At 46.3% G+C, this 7,203-nt stretch overlaps 1 protein-coding gene across 1 annotated transcript in view; it reads left to right on the top strand.

Moving 5' to 3' along the window:
* The first annotated feature begins 7,010 nt into the window (after nucleotides 1–7,010).
* OSBPL2 (oxysterol binding protein like 2) overlaps nucleotides 7,011–7,203 on the top strand; it is a 33,708-nt gene continuing 33,515 nt past the window's right edge. The window contains exon 1 of the mRNA XM_053958866.1: nucleotides 7,011–7,071. The gene's annotated coding sequence lies outside the window, so the exon portion shown is untranslated. The remainder of the gene's footprint in view (nucleotides 7,072–7,203) is intronic.

Genomic DNA, 7,203 nt, shown 5'->3' with positions numbered 1-7,203 from the left:
ACCCAAAATATCCTATAATTCTATGACTGATTTGAGGAAATCCTATGATTCTATGACTAATGTGAGGCTCATAGGTTCCTTCCTCACCCCACTCCTCCTCTTCTTCAGTCTTTACTCCTTCTGCCTCCATGCTCTCACAGAAGGGCTGTTTTCTCCTGGCCTGTGCAAAGCCACTTCCAAAAAACAACTGGCTGCATCTGGAGAGGCACTGCTGGACCCTGCTTGAGCTGCATGTGAGGGGCTGCAGCACCTGCAGCAAACAGCCCTGGCCACCCCACAACAGCACATCAAGGCTCCCGGGGCACTTGATTGCCAGGCAGCCTGGGGGTTTCAGTGATTTCTTTTTTTTTTTTTTTTTAGTGATGCTGTTTTAACTCAGAGAGTGTGAGCCTCCCAGCGAATCACACCATGGTCAATTAGAAGTTTCCTGTCAGTCATGCCTTCTTGGACATTACTCCCAGCAGTGTAAATGCCATGCTTGGAGCCAAAATGGCATTCTGAGCCATTTTCTGGCACTCAGAGCCACTCTGAGCTCTGTCAGCCAGGGAGAAACCCTCACTTGGTGTAAATGAGGAGAGAGGACCTGCAAAATCCCCTTCAGAATGGCAGGGCTGGAAAAATACAATTGTGCTTTGCACCCAGAGCGGCCACACGGAGGTAAAGCGGCCTCTCCTCCTTCCAGGTTCCCACCCCTGGGACAGGAATCCATGGCAATGTGAAAGGGGCCCTGGGCAGGGCTGCAGGCAGACTGGTCCCTTGCTGCTGGAAGCAGTTTGCCAGCTGGCAGGGCTCCTTCCTGCTGCCGTGGGGCGCTGGCACGGCCAGCCCAGCCCGGCAGACACCGGGCAGGAGCTCAGTGCCTGGGTCTGCACCCCTGGGCCAGAGCAGGGCTGTACTTCGGGTTCAGGTCACTGTTTATTTTGCATGGAAATGAGGACAAGTGGGGATTTTTGCCATCAGGGTGAGCTGCAATTTCCACCAACCCGCCTTCATCGTTAGCGATGTTTAATTTGACATTTAGCTTAGATACGGTAAAAAGTCAATTTTTTCAGACTGAATCCACTTCATTCTTCTGATACCCAATATGCAAACAGAAACCAAAATGATTCATGGTACTTTAATACAAAATAAAACAAACTCTTTCCTCCACAACAGGGTCCTTTCTTTCCCTCTGACAGCCATTCTTTCACCTCATCACTTGTTTTCTCCCATTTTCTGAAAGAGCTTCCTGGACAAAAATAATGCTGATCATGTAAGAAAGCATTGTGAATATCAATGAAGGTTTCTCTTCTTTTCCTTCTGCTGCCAGTTCCTTCTCTGGGCAAAAAGTAAATAGAGTCAGCTGTAGCTGACACAGAAGCTGACGAGGGAGGCACATTAGTTTGTCTGCCTGTCGGGGATTTCTTGTGTAGCAGCCTTCAGATCCAGAGCCAAACTTCCCAACTCCATCTGGGACAGGATCTGGGACAGGATCCGATTTTTTCTTTTTGTTCATGCTCAAATATCTTATTTACTTCATTACCCCCTTTTTTTTTTTTTTTGGTGGAATTTCATGATGAGACCTTTCTAAAACCAGTCTGTCGGTTAGTATCATTTATTTTGGGAAAGTTGAGATGCTAATTTTTAAGCACAGAAAATACAGAGGCACCATAAAATTAACCTGGATCTTGTTTTGATGCATATGTGTGAATTTGTAATTACTAATTAGTTTGTTCTAGTGGTTGCCTAGGGACAAGTGGACAGGACTTTTTCATAAAGTACAGAAGATTATTCTAGCAAGTAATATGTGCATATAAATATTTGCTGGATCAAAGGTGCTAATTTTACTGAGCTGGAGAAAATTACATGCTAAAACAATCTATGGTCTATCAGTAAACACAGCAGACAGTCTGCTTTACACAGTGTAGGGTTTTTTCTTTTTTCCCCTCTTTTTTTTTTTTTTTTTCTTTTGTAGGTGTTGCCGGTTGTCACAAGTCACAGGGTTAAAATCCAGGGATCTTTTGCTAAATTGCAGGGCTGAACTGTCCTGAGCCCATTCCTGGGGTCAGTAGGTGCCTGAGCTCTCTGCTGCATTGGGAGGAGGTGGCACCCTGGGTGTCAGGGCAGCTGTCTTTGTGCTGTGAACTCTGCCAGGGGGGCACAAGGCAGAAATGCCATCAGGAGCACTGGGAAAATACATGTGCATGCCACAGAGAACATTCCCTTGCTGTCCCTTTGTCCACAAAGCCAGCAAAATGGAGAGGGAGCTGGTGCTGCCTCAGGGAGAGGCTGTGCTGCTGAAACAAGTATTGAATTTAGTGAATAATGAGGTTAAATTAGCCCACACCAGCAACATCTAACCTGGGCAGTAGAAATCTGTCTGATCTGGCAAAGGGAATATCTAAAAGGAAATATCCCTTACGCTGTTGCCCGAGAGGAGTTTTCACTCTGCCTCGTGCACAGCCACCCTGCTCAGCTGCTGCTCTGAGTGAGACCCTGGTGACAGAGGGAAGTTACCAAGGAAGCACTCAGCTTAAATTTTACTCCCACGTCAATGCTGACCTTGCATCAATAAGTATAATTAACTTCTATTGACTTGAGTTTCCAGAAAGAAGCCTCACATGAGCTGCTGAATTGATCCCCTGCCATCATAGAGGGAAACGTGTCCCAAGAGTACAGGGGTCACTTGCCTCGCTGCTGTACACATAGCCAAACCCACATGTGGGAATTCTAAATAAGATGCTTCTGTGGCAAAGTTTGACAAATAAACACCTGTTAGTATATAGAGCATCACTGAAGATGAAGACAGATCAGCTGGCAGCAGTGGTGCATAGGCATTGGTAAAATAAAGTTTCTTCAGATCTGCTCCTGGAGCTCAGGCTGAAGCTCACGTGTACCAGCCCTTACTGGGAGGGGGTTCCTAAAAGTCAGGTTCCACAGTATGCCCCTAAGGAGCTTCCCAAATCCCTATAGAGGTGTGTGAAGGATTGAAGTTGTGAGTTTTATATCTGATCTATCCCCCTCTTCTCTGCCCTGAATATCCAAAAACCCCATGGATTTCCATCCCAGGGAAGATGATGTATGAAAGTGAGATACTTTGGCCCAAATATTTTTATTCTGAGCACATGCTCCTGCTCATCTCTACTCACCTCCAGGAACAGGATTTTTGCAGCACCTGAAGTCATACCTGGAACTAGAAGAATTCAGGGTTCAGCAGAGGGGTACATCACATATTCCAAAAACCTGTGGATATGGCACTTGAGGAAATGTTTTAATGCTGAACGTGGGGGTGACAGTGGATTTGATGACCTGAAAGGTCCTTTCCAACCTTAACAATCCTGTGATTCTGTGCTTGTGTCTAGACTTGTGAGAAAACATGTTTTTAATACGCTTTCTGGCTTCCTGCAGAAAGCCCCTTGCACTCACAGGTTTTTAAGCTTTCACAGCTTTGACCACAGAGATTCTCAAAACGTTATTTTATATTGAATGGAAGTGGCTCAGCCCCTGAATTGCCCTCAGCTGAATGGGTGCAGCTCCCAGGGAAATTATCACTGGAGCGGAGGATACAGGCTGTTGTGTCTTTTCCTTTCCATGCCATTACAAAGAACATGCTTATTCAGCCTTTTAACAGACTGGCTATTTCTACTTATTCAGCTTTTGCCATGTTCCTCATTATTTACAGATTCCTTTTTCTCTTGAATTGCTTTTCTTCAAGGTACTTGTTAAAATTCATGTGGTTTCAGCATTACCACGTTTTTCATTACAGCCTTATCAATATTACCAATGCCTGCTTTTTTTAATATTTTCTTATATTAAATAAATTTCTGTGGCTGTAGCTCTTTCACACTATCTTCCGTTTTTCAGTGCCAGCAGCTCAAAACAATCTATTACTGCCAATAGAACTCAGAATTCCTGTCTTTTAAAATGAGGTAGACTGCAGGAAGAAACCTTTATTATTCGGATTATGGAGGATTTGGATGTTTCCCATTTTGCAGAGCTGTGTCAGGCTCACTCATATGGGGATGCAGGAAGACAGAGACCTTAAAAACCCTTCCATCAACTGCTTTGATAACTTGGGGCTTTTTTGCCCAGAGATATTTTGGTTTTCCCATTCTGCTTTCAATTCACACCGTCCCTTAATCCAAATAATCTTTCAAGTGGGGACAAGCCCGTGACTCCTCTAAGGTGAAGCTGTTGGTGACCAGGAGCGCTGGGAGCGTTTCCAAGGACATTTGGGCAGAGCTGTGAGGACACTGCTGTGGCTCTGAAAGGCTGGGCAGGAACGGGGGCTGGGAATTCCAGCCTGGAGGAGGAACATGAGCACCGAGCTGGAGATGCTGGAGCCTTCCCTAAACAAATGGGTTTGGTTTTGAAACTCACTGGCGAGGAGTCACGACTAAAAAAAGCTTCCCAGAGCTGGACAACTTGCCCAAACACGTTGGCACTGAGTGACTGCCTTGGCTGCTGGATGATTTGGAGGAGGAGGGAAGAGGCCTTTGTCTCAATGGGTGATGGACTGACTGCTGACAATCAGCACTTCTGCTGCAAAGTGCCACACTTCCTTACAATATCTCTTCATCAACATCTGTAGACCTTTTGGTTTTCCATTTTGCCCTTGTATCACCATTTAGGTTTCCCAAATCTGCTGCCGTGACAAGATTTGCTGGGATCAGTTTTCTAAGGGGACTGTGTTTCTCCACAGGAGGGAAGCACTTGGGTTTATTGTAGGTGGAGCTGATGGTTACACCTATACCTGAGACTGTTGCCCAACACTTTCCACTGTAAACCCCCTGTTTAATTACTTTAACATTGCAAAACTTTGCCAACAAGGCAAAATTTCCATGCCATCTCCTTTAGAAGGTAACTGCTCTCCTCCCTCATTGCCATTGCAGAAGGGAGGCAAATACAGAGTTAAATTCTTCTCCCTGTCCAGTTTTGGGGTTTTATGGAGTTAGATTGCTAGAGAATAGCCCCTGAATATTTAACAAAGGAAGAAATTGTCAATTATCCTCATTTTTGCTAAGCATGGAAATCTAGATGAAATGCTTACACACTTGACTGGAGAAGGATGCCCATGCCTTCAATTAAGACCAGAAAAAGCTAAAAAAACTCAATATATCTTGGTCATCTAATCAGTGGATTTGTTTTGCCATGGTCCTTTTGGAGAACTCTTCCAGATCAGCTGCTTAGTCATGACAAAGGTCTGCACTGTCAGAAAATAATAATTTAAATTCCTGATTACCTTCTGTTTGTGGGGCTTTGCTTAAAAGCTGCACCAGAAATACTTCTGTGCTTCAAGTTGAGACTTACAAGGTTGAGCAAGCCAAGAAGGGTTGCTGAATTGGAGCTTATGGGGGAAAAATTGTATTTCTGGGCAAACCAGGAAAACCTTACAAATATATTTGGAGCGATAAAAATTATCCTTTAGTCCCAAAGATTTGTACACCCTAAAGATGGGAAAATGAAAGGGTGAAATAACATGTGGGTATGGCAAGACTGGATTGGAGGCAGCTGTGCCCACCCCAAAACACTCCTCAATCCCAACGCGTGTGAGAAATTCCCCGTGGAGACTTCATTAAACGTTTACACTTGTGCCAGAGCAAGGAGCATTATCACTGTTAATTTGTGTCTCGTACATTGTCAGCACGTGGCTGATGGCCAGGAGCTGTCAGCCCGTTTAGGGGTGAGTAACACTCCAGAATCAACAGCGTGCCAGCAAAAGTATTTGGGGATAGCCGGAGGGAGCTCTGCGGCAAAGGAGTGGTTCAGATTTTGTGATGATTTTCCCCACTGCCCTTGCAGCCATTCCCTGTTGTTTTGATTTTTAAAAGTGTTAAGTTTTTTTTTACAGCTTTTTTTTTTAATTTTAAAGTTCTCATAAAACTTCTTTAACCTTCTAATAATGTTTACGTATTTCTGCTAAAGTTCTCACACACTGCTCATGTAAATAATAATTGTTTTACATTCTTCTTTGTAAGAAGAAAGAATAGACTGTTGGTTTAACCAGAGTGATTGGAGAAGTAACAATTTCATCCTCCAATCCACTGTCACTTTTAGAATTCTATATATTACAAAGTCAGAAATAAAATTAGCTCTTTTTCTCTCTTAAACTCACCAAGCTTCTGTGTACTCATTTCATGTCCAACAACAACAATTCCCGTGTTAAAGAACATCTGCATCGACCTCTGATGAGCGTGCTGCAGAATTAATCTGCTCATCCCTCTATTCGCTTTGCACTGAGGGCTGAATCAACGGTAAGAGAAGATAATTTTGAGGATAAGTATTTGTGTCTCACCTCCCTCCTTCACTCCCTACCATTTCATACTCATACATGGCTCCGTGGACCATTTCTCTGGGGTTTTGGGGCGTCCACTGAGCTGCTCTGAGTGACAGGGCATGGAAGATGAAGGAATTAAAAACCGCGCAGGATGGTGGCCTGCAAGTTATATAACCCCACAAACCTGCTTGATTTTATATTAGCCCTCATTCAGTTACAGCATCCACAAGTAAATTTGCGGCTAAAGACCCCTATCCTGATAAACCATCAGGAGACTAATAAAACAGGAGGATTTAATATTCCACCTGTGTTTGAGAATACCATATTCTCCTAGGAGGTTACAGCGAGCCAGGCTTGCACTGTGAAGTCACTGGCTAGCTTAAATGTCCCACAAATCCCACAGATGAGAGCAGCCACAAGGTGGTCGCTCTTGTCGGGGGAACCCAAAATCCTCCGGGAAATCGCTCGGCGAGGCGTTCCCGGCCCCGGGGGCTGCCGGTACTGCTCATCTACATAACCACGCCCTCATCTACATAACCTCACCCTCATCTGCATAGCCACGCCCTCATCTGAATATCCCCCGCGCCATTGGCCAGCGGTCTCCCCAGCGGTGGCGCGGCCCGGGGCGGTCAGGCTCGGCGCCTCTTTAGCATTCGCCCCGCCTCCCAGCGGGCGAACGGGGACCTGATTCGTCGCCTTGGCAATGGCGGGGCGCGGCCGCGCACTGCGATTGGCGGAGGTGCCTGTCAATCCACCGCGGCCAGGGCCGCACTTCCGCCTCGGTGTCCGCGGTGCCGTCGCTGGAGCCGGTGCAGGTAACGCCGCGGGCCGGGCCCGGGGCCGCCGCGCTCCGCTAGCCCGGGGCCTCCGCTCCCCTCGCCGGCCCCAGCGCCCCCACAGCCCCGTTCGGGCCCGGCTCGGGGGTCCCGTCCTCAGCGGGCCGCGGG

This window comes from Vidua chalybeata, chromosome 17 (assembly GCF_026979565.1).
Source record: "Vidua chalybeata isolate OUT-0048 chromosome 17, bVidCha1 merged haplotype, whole genome shotgun sequence".
NCBI lineage: Eukaryota > Metazoa > Chordata > Aves > Passeriformes > Viduidae > Vidua > Vidua chalybeata.
This window is presented reverse-complemented; position numbering and strand designations above follow the sequence as displayed.